General features: G+C 36.1%; 1 non-coding gene across 1 annotated transcript; it reads right to left on the bottom strand.

Annotated features, from left to right (window-relative positions):
• Window positions 1-4557: 4557 nt before the first annotated feature.
• Window positions 4558-4664, bottom strand: LOC127693094 (U6 spliceosomal RNA). Its single transcript, XR_007979576.1, has one exon. It is a non-coding gene; the product is annotated as a U6 spliceosomal RNA (small nuclear RNA).
• Between the last annotated feature and the right edge of the window lie 9419 nt (window positions 4665-14083).

A 14083-nucleotide genomic window follows, 5' to 3' on the forward strand; every position in this document is an offset into this window, starting at 1 on the left:
TAAAATTTATTATTATTATTATAAAATTAAAAGCAAAAAGTAGGTAACCTCCCTCTCTCTCACACACACATATTTGCAAAATAAGCCTGTATATTTCTCCACACACAGAGAAAATCACAGACTCGTGTATGTTTAAATGTGCATACATGTCTACATGTTTATAAAAGCATGAGTTAAATCTAGCCCAGTATAATGAAATTGAAAAATTTGCCATATAGAATATGAAGTTGGTTTATTTTTTACTCTGATTAATATAGTTCAGTCTATGTGTTTAGACAACTGACATTTTATATAGTTATGCATGCACTTAGATCTCCTAATATTTTAGTTTTTATATTCTGCTTGCTCTCTCTACTTTCTCTTTTTTACCTCACTTATCTCTAGATTTATTATGGAAAATAAAAACTGAAGCTGAATTCAACTCAGCCAATTATTTTTGCCATGTTTTATATATACTCACTTATAGCATGCATTCTTAATTTGTAGAGGAATCCAGCAACATGTCTATTCAATCACAGGATCACATCAAAAGACCTAGGTGTAGGTGAAATATAGATACGGCACTTGTACATATCTTTAATCCAAAACAATAACATCAGGGGCAGGCAAAGTGACACATCAGAGAAAGATGAGATTAGTTAATTAATGCTGAGCCCTCTTTACTTCTAAACACCATTGTCTGCTTCTTGGATTTTCAATAGAATTTTCACTTTCATCCTTGTGTTTTTATTTTACTATCTTTGCTTTTTCTTTTTGCTAAAAATTATCAGGTATCATGTAAGATTTTTTTCCTCTTATAAACACAAAGAAATAGAGACCAACTAAATGATAAAATGTTGGTGTAGATGTCCTGTTAAATATTTTCTAATATGTGCCATACTCAGTAAGTTTATGTTAATTATGTCTGGAGGGTATGTTTATTTTTTCTAGCAATGAACTTTCTAGTTCTTTTCAGAAGATACACAAATGGTGGTACATTACAGAGACTAAAATTACTTTTTTCTGTTTGGAAATGGGTATATCTTTCATTCGTTCATTCTTCTGTGTATATGTGTGTGAGTGTAGACAAAAATTGGAATTGGTTTGAGTGTTTCTGAAAATTCTCACTGCTGTGGTTACCCAGTGTTCACTTGGATTTAGTGTGAGGGCTGGATTCTGGCAGGATTTTTCAATGTCTGAACAGCACCTTCTTCACACACTTCAGAGGCCATCTTTTGCTCAGCATCTCTGACATTATTTACACTATGACTGAGTGCTCGAGGAGATTACAGAGCTGCATCATAATGATTCAATGCAGCCTCGCGTTTTAGACCTGCACCTAGTTCCCTAGCCTCAAGTAGAGTTTTAGCACATAAACCTACTTCTTCTCCAAGTTAGGGGTCTGACCTCTACTCAGCCTCTTTCTTGGTCTTGATATCTTATTTCATGCCTTCTACATGTATTCTTGAATCATATTCTACATGTATCTGAGTATGCTACTAGTACCCAGAAGATGGGCCAGGATATGACAGGATAAAGGGTTCGCTAAATAGGAGGGATACAAGAGAGTCTGGACACGTTTCCATGTTGGCCACAGCACCTCATTCCACCAGGCAGAACTTATCAGGACAATTGCCAGGGTTCACTGTGTTGAGTGCATGCATGGTGAGGTTCTTGCAGAAAAGAAGTGCGGCATACCCCACCCTTAGACTGCAGTGCCCCTACACTCATCTAGAAACCTGTACCCATACCATTCCCTTATAGGTCCACATTACTTACCTCTTTCCCAAGGATATCATCGCTTCCAAATCAGCATAGTTTATAGCTTGCATCTCATGCCCCCTGTATGCTATTATCATTCATTATTTTCCCTGAAAGTTTCTTGAAACTGAAATGAAACTGCTTAGATTATACAACTAATTGTGCTGGGTTTTGTTTGTTTGTTTGTTTGTTTTGTTTTTTTCTTTGTGTGTTTTTAAACTATGGTAAGAATAATGATTTGTCTGCCCCTGAACTTCACTGGGGAAAAGTTACTTTGATTAAATTTAGTACTTATGTCCTCTGAAGCATAGTTTCAATCACTTTCTCTGGGATGTCTTTCCATCTATTCTTGTTTTCTTAGATACTACACTCCTGTGTGGACAGGTTCTTCCTCTACCACTTCAAAAAGGTTTAGTTCTATTTTCCCCAGTATAACCAGCTTTCTTCTCTGAGCTTCATTTAATTACTTCCTCTATACAGAATTGCTAAAATCTGTCTCCAACTCTACCTATGAATTTGTTAATACTAATATCTATGCCATTTATCCGGTTGGCTAAAGGTCTTAAGTATATTTTCTTCCTGATTTCTACACATGGTCCCGTAACCTCCTTCTGCTTTTATTCCATACTTTCTTCTTCAGATTTCCATTGTTTTCTTTTCTTTCTTTTTTTTTTTAATTTAAACCACATATATATATTTTTCCAGCTGTAATTTCAGGGGAACAAAACACCTTGAACCCAACCATCACCATGGTAGAAATGTTTTCAGGAGAATTAACCATTAAGTTTGAGACTGCTGGCCTCTTAAAAGTAGCTTTTTTTTCCAGCTGTGTTTAACTCATAGTTAAGAATGTGAAGTTCCTTTAATCATCTTCTTCTGTGTAAATTGCAGACTGACAGGACTGCCAGTAAATAACGCCCCTTTTTAACCATTTTATGTTTTCTTTTTAACACATAACATAAACACAACAATCATTCAGCCACTCAAACAATAGACAACATAAATTGACACACATATAGACAAGTTTTTGGTGCACCAAAAATAGGCAACAGACAGAAATGGAACTTAATGTCCCCAAAAAGATCCAGATACTTTAACCAGAACTAAGAATATCTCCATTAGGATTCAGAGAGAAAATAGGACGTCTCCCATTTTCTTCTGTTTCCTGGAGAGTTTTAAAATTAGCTTTTAACCATTATTATTATTATTATTATTATTATTATTATTATACTTTTTAATACCATGTCCATTGTTTTCTTTTTTGTAAATTTGCACACCTCTAGTTTTTGTTTCACCATGATGTGTTGCGTGTTGGACTCTGTGGTGTATAACTGGACTGTGCTTCATGAATTGTTGCAGGCATGAAACAAGAGTATTACCATCAGCACTTCCAGAGGGATGATAGCACACTTCTGGAACAAGGATAGAAGTTCCAGAGACTGTACCACCTGGGGATTCATCCCATACACAGTCATCAAACCTGACCCCATTGTGGATGCCAAGAAAAGCTTGCTGAAAGGAGGCTGATACGGCTATCTCCTGAGAGGCTCTGCCAGAGCCTTACAAATACAGAGTCAGATGCTCGCAGCCAACCATTGGACTGAGCACAGGGTCCCCAATGGAGGAGTTAGAGAAAGAACTGTGGTAGCTAAAGAGGTTTGCAACCTCATAGGAAGAACAAAATCAACCAACCAGACCCCTCAGAGCTCCCAGAGACTGAGCCATCAACCAAGGGGTACACATGTCTCTAATTGCATATGTAGCAGAAGATTGCCTTGTCAGACATCAATGGGGGAGAGGTCTTTGGTCCACTGAAGGCTTGATAGATGCTCCAGTGTAGGGGCATCAAGGGTGGGAAGGTGGGAGTGGGGTTTGTGGAGGAACATCCTCATAGAAGTAGGGGGACGGAGGATGGGATAGGAGCTATCCGGGAGGTGGGGAACTGGGAAAGGTGATAACATTTGAAATGTAAATAAAGAATATATCCAATAAAAATAAAGAAGTTTGATCAAAGAAAAAAATATGTGATACCATAAATTGAACATATTACATTCCATATGGAACTAGGGAGCTAGTATAGCCCCTTTGATTAGTTTTCTAGGGCAAAAAAGGAGTGGGTCATAAGCATTAACTTGAACAATTGCTGCCACAAGCAATGTATAATTAAATAAACAAGCTCCTCACTTAATAGCAGATCTACTCATGAGTCGATCTCTCTACCTGCATGCTCCAGAGGAGAAGGTATTGTATTGGACATGGCAATGTTTGTAGCCATTGATAATCTCTGTCTAGAGTCCCAAGCCTGTGATATTTAAGGTAGGTTTTATTTTGCTCTCAGAAGCAGAAAGAATGAATGTTTTGCTTCCAAAACTGATGGGATTTGGATGACTACTGTACAATCCTTTCAAGTGTGACCTCAAATCTAAGCCCACTTTGGATTTCACCTTGAACAAATCTTGACTCCAAGTCACAGTGGATAATGAGAAAATGTGTACATTAGCTACCCATAATAAAAAGAAGGGAAAAGGGAAGAGAAGAAATATTTCAAATAACTGTTACCCAAATTTTCTCCATTTGTCTATCACAAAACTAGAGATCAAGAAACATCAGGGAATAGAAATAATAAATGTCAGAAAAGCTACATATACTGAGATCTATATTTTCAAATACAGAAAGTGAAAAGTGAAAAAAAATTCTGAATGAAGTAACTTCTCTTCAGGGGTTACAAAAATAAGAAATCTAGGGTAAAATATTGATAGTGATGCAGGAAAAAATAATCAGCTTAATGTATGTGCTACTAAGATATCATTCATTTTTAAAAATATGGAGTGCTTCACAAATTTGCAGACCATCCTTGACCAGGAACCACTCTGATCTTCTCTGTATGCTTACAATTTCAGAATCTGTGCTGAGGAAATGAGCACCAAAGTTATATCTTTCAAAGGTGAAGGATAAATAATAAATGACAAAATTTCTACTTTCAGTCACAGACCATGCTGGAAAGAAATGCAGCAGAATAACTGGAGAGGGAAAATGAAACACTAGAGTGTATGTATAAAGAAGAGAGTTGGATAAGTAGTTAGTGAATATACAATAAATTTAATTTTAGTTATATTTGCCTGATCTAAAACTATAGCATGATTTTACCATCCATTAGCAGTTTCTTGTAGATTTATAACTGAAGTCAATTATGCCATTGACTCAAGGGAAATAGAGCTGGATTAGCTCTAAGATTCTTATTATAATTCTGGAGTCACCACTAAAATAAAAGCAAAAAGAATCAAAACAAGATAAAATATAAGAAACCTGTTAAGATATGGAAGGAAACAAAACATCGTCATTGAAAGTTTCTATAATAAAATCACAAAAATCAGGTGAAGAATGAAAATATGTAAATATAGAAAAACAACAAATATGTCGAATGTTGACCTATCTATAGGAACAGACACTTTAATGCCAATGGTCTGACTGCATCATTTAAATACATTTTCAGAAATAGAGTAGAACAAAACATAGCACATAATAAGTACATTGTGTTTAACCAGGGACCATTTAACACAACATTATCAGTCTGTAAAGATAGGCCATGTTGTTTGTCCCCATGGTCTCTCCTACTACACTCTCTCTCCTTCCCGTTCTCACTTGATTCCTCTCTTCCAGATCCCCTGTCCATCCATAAATCTTTATTCTATTTCCCTTTCTTAATGAGACCTATTTGTTCTCTCTAGTTCTTTACTCCTTACCCACCCTCTGTGGTTCTACAGATTGTGGCTTGGATGTCATTAGTGGAAGAGCCAATATGTACACATAAATGAATATGTGCTACATTTGTCTTTCTGTGTCTAGGATACCTAACTCAGGTCCTGTCTGACTTCAATGTGATAGGTTTTATTTTTACCTTATCATATTTTAAAAACTGAACGAATGAATGAATGAATGAATGAATGAATGAATGTAAAACGGAGACACTAGTGTAAAGGTTAACAACAGGACTGACATTTATACCTGCTGTGAGAGGGAAATCAGATTTTTCCAATGGAATGACACAGTATATATTAATCACTTTGAGGTACTCCCATGTTGAGGAGAAGTTGATCACAAATAATTGGTTATGGGTTTTTGGAAGGGGTGATATTGCATTTTGTTTTCTAGATTTTGTATATTTTGTATTGGGGATTTGGTTTGTTCTGTGAGAAAGAACTGAATGTTGGCTCAGGAGCAGGGAGGAGAGGGTCTAGATGAACTCGGGGTGTGATGTATTTTGTTCTCTAGATTTTGTATATTTTGTTGTATTGGACTTCAGGATTTGGGGTGTGTGTGTGTGTGTGTGTGTGTGTGTGTGTGTGTGAAAACAGTTAAAGTTGGCTGGAAAAGGAGAAGGGGAGGGGAATATATAATAAAAATATATTTACACTTAAAAGTTACTTTAAATAATAATTTAAGAAATAGTCCATGTTAGTACTAACGAAAAGAAAGAGGAAAAGACTAGTTTAGGGCAGTTTAGGGCTAGAGTAAGGCAGAGGAGCCATCAGAGCTACAAGAGATATCCTGGATGAGGAAATGCATGGAGGTGACAAATCAAGAAATGGCATTACTTAATGGCATGTGCTCAACAATAGACTCAGAAAAATATGAGTGTCAAACTTTTAAATCAACTTCTATATATCATCCAGGTAAAAGAAGGCATCTTGAGATAAATTAAAAAGCCACTTGACTAATGACAAATAATGATACAACTTATCAAAATCTTTGAGGTTCAGTAAAGGTAGCTCTCACAGGCAACTGTGAGACCCTGAGTTAGTATGTTAACCAAAAGTAACTGTTATCATTGAATTTCCACTTTAGAAACAGGATTATGGTATTAAATCCTGAATAAATGCCAAATGATGATAACCATTTGAACAGAATGGGCTAAATTAAAAAGAGGGAAAACAATGAAAGTAAAAATTGTTTTATTTTATTTTATTTTTCCTTCTACTTTTATTGAAATTTTTTCCATACAATATATTCATTATTTGGTTTCTCCTCTCCTCCTCCAAACCCTCCAAGATGCTCCTCCCCGTCTCCCCACTCATCTGTATCTAAACCCTTTATGTTTCTTCTTAGAAGACAAACAGGCACCCAGAGAAAAATAATAAAATAAGATAAAAATAAAAACAAGCCCACCAGAATAGGGGATAAGGAACCAACAAACAAAAGAAGTGTTGAAGGAAAAAAAAAAACACATGTGCTTCTGTTTGTTGCACATGTTTCTTGATAATTTTCTTGTTTTCAAGTAACACAAAAGTGGTAGCATTTTACCTAAGTCAACAAGCTAGCAAGAAAAATAGTGAAAACACAACAATCTAATATTAGAGATTATAGAGAGATTGCTAGTTGATACCCTGGGTAATATGTGATTAAAAATGAACAGATTAGCCAAGCATGTAGTGAATGACTTTAATCCCAGAACTCTGGAAGTAGAGGCATGACAGATTATTTGTGGGTTCATGACATGTTTGGGCAACAGAGCAAGTTCCAGGATGGCCAGGACTACACAGAGAAATGCTGTCTCAAAACAAACAAACAAACAAATAAACAACAGAAAAAACAAACTGAACATAAAAATATATTTATTATTTGAAAATGTAATAATATAGACTAAACATAGCAATTATCCAGAGTTTTAGATAATTGCTTTTCCTTTAAAAAGCTTGTAAGGAAAAACAAATGATATGATTAAACCTATAAATGCTAAATGAATTTAATCCACAATTTAAAATCTTCCCAAACAGAAAACACCAGACCCAAATAGACTCATCTGTGAGTTTTGACAAACACCTAATGAAAAAAAAATACCCCTGTTTTCTAACATCCATTTATGAAGAAGATTGAAGCAACAGAAATACCAACTCAATGTACTGCAATCGTAAGACCAGACAGAGATGTAGCAAGGACAGGAAATTAGTATCACTTATAGCAGACACACAACATATGCTAGAAAATTCTAGCATATACAACCCCAGCATGCATAAAAAGGATTATATACTAAATCCATGTAGGATTTATCCCAGACATGAAAATCTATTTAAGCCATGAAATATTAACTAACATAATTCGTGTAACTATGCTACAAATTAAATGATGCTATTAACATATTCAACAAGAGCATTTTGCAAAAGTCTGCATCCTGTTCATAGCAATAGAGACAAACACAAAGTCTGTCTTACAGAACATTACAGAAAAATCAAAATTCAAGATGAGAATTTGGGTTTATATTCATAATTTTTCTGAACAGGTACAAGATATCTGTTCACAAAGTGCTGATTTTCAAACCTGACCTAGGATTCTGAACTAATTCAACAAGGCAATAACAAGAAACAAAGCTCAGACGTCATGAAAGATGAAAGGAAAGTGGCATTGTTTTTAGGATGCCTGGTTGTCTATGGAGAAAATCTGAGAGACCAGGAACAAAACCATTTGAAGTAGCAAATGATTATAGCATGGCTGAACAAAATTAAAACTAGAATGTCATTTTAATTAGCACCCAAATAGCAGATTCTTATATCTAAACCTAAGCGTATAACTTTGTGGAAAACCACAGAGGTCTGATGGAAGAAATAAAAGTGACTTAGTTAAAGCTGGCTTATTTTCTTGGTTATGAAGACTCAATATCGTTGAGATATCATTTCTTCCCATCTTCATCTGTAGATTCAGCATACCTTCAATCTAAACATCCTTCAATTATTTTGGCAATTCTAACTACTGCTGGGCACTATATCAGGGAGCAAAAGACTCTTAATCACCAATGCAATATTGAAGAGCAGTCTTACAAAACCGACTTTACTCAGCTGTAACCCCCCCCCCCCATCAAGTTACAGTAATTGCAGAGTGCGGTATCTAGGAAAGTACAGAATAATAGATCAATGAATGACACAGAATAGTGGGTCCAAAAATAGAGCCATATAAGTATCACTTAACAATCTTAGACAAAGGAGATGATCAATACAACAGAAAAGAGATAGTGCTTTCAATCTGTGATTGATATCTTGGCATCCATATGCAAAAGGTTAGGCATTCACCTTCTCCAGTGGTCACTTCAAATGGCTCAAAGACCTGAAGGTCAAATGCCAAGAAAGAGAAGGTGACATAAAGAAAAGTCTAGATGGCACTGGATTTGATGACAACATTTTAGATACAACTGTGACAAATTTTATAAAAGAGGATGGTTATAGTCAATCTTATCAAAATTAAAATTTTCTGCTTTATAGAAGAAACTGTCAAGCCAAAGATAAAATGTTGTACAATATGTTGGAAAATATTTGCAAGATACTTATCTGAGAAAATGCTTGTCTAAAAGTGTCCAAAGAATCCCTGAAACTTATTAAGAGAACTCTTATCAAAATGTTGCTTTTGTGGTTTTAACTTTTCTTTAATTGACCATATCTTCATTTATTGTGAGAGAAGGGTGGCCTAGATAGAGAGTATATTCTTGTCACAACTAGCTGAGTCTCAGCCAACAATAGCAACATAGCTCCAGTCAATCACAGGCTACAGTTATCATATCTTTCCAAAGTTAAGGCAAATATCAAGTCATAGCAGAATTTGTTCCCATAAGTAATCTCTTTATCTGCCTATTCCCGTTGGATCCTGACACTGCTGGGAGGACCTCTTAAAAACTCTCCTGTTTCTACTTACTTACTGCCTCCCTAGTTCATAAATATGTTTGGTTTAAATAAAATGCTAAATTTGATTCGGTTTGGTGTTTCCTGTAACAGTTGAGGCAAATGGATGGATTTCTTCAAGGTTGCTGATGATGTGTAGTTGGATAGGATGGAGGACAAATCCCTAACTTCAATTTAATTTTGCTGTGAACCTAAAAGTATTTTCAAAATACAAAATCTCCTAGTAAATATTTCCAATGCAATAATTCTTATCTTAATAGATAATGTGGGCTTTAGTACCCTCAAATCTACAGCTCTCATCATATTGCATTTATAATATATTATTAATATAATATAGAATCATAATCATACACACACACACACACACACACACACACACACAGAGAGAAAGAGAGGTGCAAAAGTATTGTGTTAGCATTCCATGTTTGCCATCTTGTCATTGGAATAGTAGTTGATAAAGGAATTTTTAACATCCATATACTCTTTTATTTTCCTCCTTCCAAGAGATACTCTTTAAGCCTCTTTTGTTGTTATTGTTAAAGATGGTGACTATTTTTGTTGGGATGCTAACATTTAATTAATTAAACACATCTGTTTCCCAGACGCAAATGAAAGCCTCACCCTGGAGTACTGAACAACTAGTATGGAATTAGTCCTGAGCTAGTTAGCCATCATCTTCTGTCTAATAGATCCAGTGGATCAAAGCAGATTCTGATGGCCCTGTTAACTTTGCAAATGCTATGGTTTGATGTTTCCTCCAGAAGTCCTACATTAAGAGTTTATTTTCTCTCATTTGTGGAGGTAGGGCCTGTGAAGCAATAACAAAATTGGAATGCTGCTCTTATATCATCCCTGATCCAGGAAGTCTCATGTCCTTGACAAGCAGAGGCAATAGTTACACAAAGTCACAGAACAAGGGGTGGCCATGCAAGCCAACAGCAAGAAGAGTTATTTTCAAGACAAGAAAAATAAGCCTGAAACAAGAGAACTTCTCAACACCTTGGACTTTGAGCATACAGGATTATAAAAATACAAATTTGAATGTCTTAAGTCACTCAGCCTATGGTGTTTTTCCAGATACCCATTACAGAGTGTCTGAATCATACACTGTGAATATATTGTGGTCCTAAATCATCTAGTGTTGACCAAGGTGAGCTCAAGTGTGTAAAATATTCATAAAGATGTATAGTGACTTAAAAGTGCTCAATGAATTACCAAGCCTGGTTCAGTCTGCCCAGAGAGGCCAATTAAAACAGCCAAATTGATAGTGATGAGACAGAAAAGGAGATTTATCCCATGTGACTACATTGGGATGATGGGCAACAGTATCCAGTGATCCCATCAAGTCCACCTTCAGTCAGGAAATAACATTAAATTTTAAGTATATGTCAGAGTATGCATAGCTAAGCAGTTCCAGCCAAGGTGTGGTATGTTTCTCAGTTTCCTCTTCATTGTCAAGACTCTTCACTGTCAGTATAGCCTGAAATCTTTCCAAGAGACAAGGTTTCTCTCTGGCTGGAGCTAGGTTTCAGCATTTCGTCTCCTCACAGGAGATTCCTGGAGGAAATTCCAGTTTCTTGGAGTGTTTTGCTTTATTACAGGACACAAGTGTCTTCTTAGAACTTATCCACTTGTGCCAAGCAGATAGCAATTAAGTCTACCACCTGTGTAATTAATATCACTTCAGAGGCTGATAGTGGAACACATAGCTTCAAGTAGAGAGCCACAATCAGTGTACAGCTGAAAAACTACAGAACAGCCTTCAAAAGACAGACCTTCACTGGAAGATAAAGATAGTATTAGTAAGAGTCTTTCTGCTTGTACAAAGTGTTAGACTATGGCTTCATGAAGCCCATGTGTCTAAGGGCTTCATGATAGCATACTTATAGCTGGTACAAATGGGATGAGGTTGGACTCCTTATTTGGTCATGTGGGTGATGGGTGGGTTTTAAATAATCTGGAATAGCAAGATATGGACTTAAGAGCACTTCTGAGAGCATAGGACATTTGTATTAGTTAGGATGGAGCTCATTTAGGTCTACCTTAGGTGGATTTTCATTGGATATATAATTGAAAATTTATTAATTTTTTTTAATATTATACATGTACCTGTGTGTGTGCTTGTGCATGTGTGTGCATGTGGGTGTGTATGTATGTGTGTGGGTGTATGTGTGTGTGTGTGTGAGTGTGTGGTGTGTGAGAGTATGTGTGTGTGTGTGAGAGTGTGTGTGTGTTATCAGATAAATGATCTTGGTTTTTGAGATAGGGTCTCTCACTAGAACCAATGACCATCTGTGTAGGCTATTGCTAGCTGCCCATTGATCCCTGGAATTCCACCCTTTTCTGGCTCCTTTATGACATAAATACAAGGGCTTGCCATCATGCCTGGATTTTTTGTGTGTAAACCATGTGGATCAAGCTCATGTCCTCAAGATTCCGTGGCAAATATTTCACCATCTGAAACATCTCCCGAGTCTAAGCTATTTTTTTTATATGTAGAATTTCTTGAGGGATTACTGAGTGATAAAATGAATAAGTCTCTTATCTTATATTGCAAACTGAAAGAATATTGAATATTTTATTAATGCATTAAGTGATTCCTTATAGCTGATAGCTCTCTATGAATCTGCATTGTTATCAGCAGGGTTCTTTATGCTGCACATCACAAAATTAAACATTGAAGAGGACTAGAAATGAAAACCTTCCTCAACTGAGACTTATTTAGTGCATTTTCTTATGAAACATCTCATATTAAATGGGTATTATTAAATTAATGCTGTCTAATTTCATAAACTCAATAGTAACCTCTTTCCATTACTTCCCATGGCAGAAAGAGGCTACATTTGGGTTATTTTATCCAGAATAATTGATTTACTTTTTTAATGGAGCTAAGCCTTTAAAACTGTTGTAGAAGAGGACTGAGATTCTCTACAGAGAGGTGGCCATAGTGTTGGGGCCTGAACATTCCTAGGAACCCCCACCATTTTGTTGTGCCGCTCTGTGTGTGTGTGTGTGTTCACATAGTTAATAGATCTTCTGATAAACCCCTTATTATCCAATTTATAAAAATACTATTAAATGAGTTAAGAAATTTCATAGGTTTCAGCATGGTCTTAGGTAGACAATGGCTTCAAGGTCATTCTTGTATGTTCATTTCTGTTAATAGACTACTGAAAGAATCATAGCTAAACCATAACATGCATGTTAATATTTCATTATTGAGCAGATTCTATCTGTGCCCAGAGCCAATCTTGTGCCGCAGTGCCCTGAGCTGATCCTATGCCACAGTACTCCATACCCAAATACCCTTGGGAGAGTGCTGGTCTCCCAGGAGTGCCGACACACCTGAGAGAACTGGTCTCCCAGGGGTACTGACACAGAGGCTTGCAGGAGAGACAAGCCATAGTCAGAGACAGCAAGAACAGCTAGCACCAGAGATAAGCAGATGGCAAGAGACAAGGGCAAGAACATAAGCAACAGAAACCAAGGCTACTTGGCATCATCAGAACCCAGTTTTCCCACCACAACAAGCCCTGGATACCCCAACACACCAAAAATAAGCAAGACTTAAAATCACATCACATGATGATGATAGAGGATTTTCAGAAGGACATAAATAACTCTCTTAAAGAAATACAGGAGACTTCAGGTAAACAACTAGAAGCCCTTAAAAAGGAAGCACAAAAATTCCTTAATGAATTGCAGGAAAACACAACCAAACAGGTGAAGAAATTGAACAAAACCATCCAGGATATAAAAATGGAAATATAAGCAATAAAGAAACTACAAAGGGAGACAACCCTGGAGATAGAAAAACCTAGGAAAGAGATCAGCAGTCATAGATGCAAGCATCACCAACAGAATACAAGAGATAGAAGACAGAATCTCAGCAGCAGAAGATACCATAGAAAATATTGACATGACAGTCAAAGAAAATGCAAAATGCAAAAAGCTCCTAACCCAAAACATCCAGGAAATCTAGGACACAATGAGAAGACCAAATTTAAGGATAATAGGTATAGCAGAGAGCGAAGATTTCCAGCATAAAGGACCAGTAAATATCTTGAACAAAATTATAGAAACTTCTCTAACCTGAAAAAAAGAGATGTCCATGAACATACAAGAAGCCTATAGAAGTCCAAATAGATTGGACCAGAAAAGAAATTTGTCCTGTCACATAATAATCAAAACACCAAATATACTAAACAAAGAAAGAATATTAAAAGCAGTAAGGGGAAAGGGTCACTTATCATATAAAGGTAGACCTATCATAATTATACCAGATATATCACCGGAGACTATAAAAGCTAGAAGATCCTGCCTGGGCAGATGTTATACAGACCCTAAGAGAACACAAATGCAAGCCCAGGCTACCATAACCAGCAAAACTCTCAATTACCATAGATGGAGAAACCAAGATATTCTGTGACAAAACCAAATTTACACATTATCTTTCCACAAATCCAGCCCTACAAAAGATAATAGATGGAAAACACCAACAAAAAGAGGGAAACTACACCCTAGAAAAAGCAAGAAAGTAATCTTTAAACAAACACAAAAGAAGATAGTGATACAAACATAGAAATAACTTCAAAAATAATAGGAAGCAGCAATCACTATTCCCTAAAATCACTTAAAAATGTCAATGGACTCAATTCCCCCAATAAAAAGACATAGAA

Source organism: Apodemus sylvaticus, chromosome 9 (assembly GCF_947179515.1).
Source record: "Apodemus sylvaticus chromosome 9, mApoSyl1.1, whole genome shotgun sequence".
Classification (NCBI taxonomy): domain Eukaryota; kingdom Metazoa; phylum Chordata; class Mammalia; order Rodentia; family Muridae; genus Apodemus; species Apodemus sylvaticus.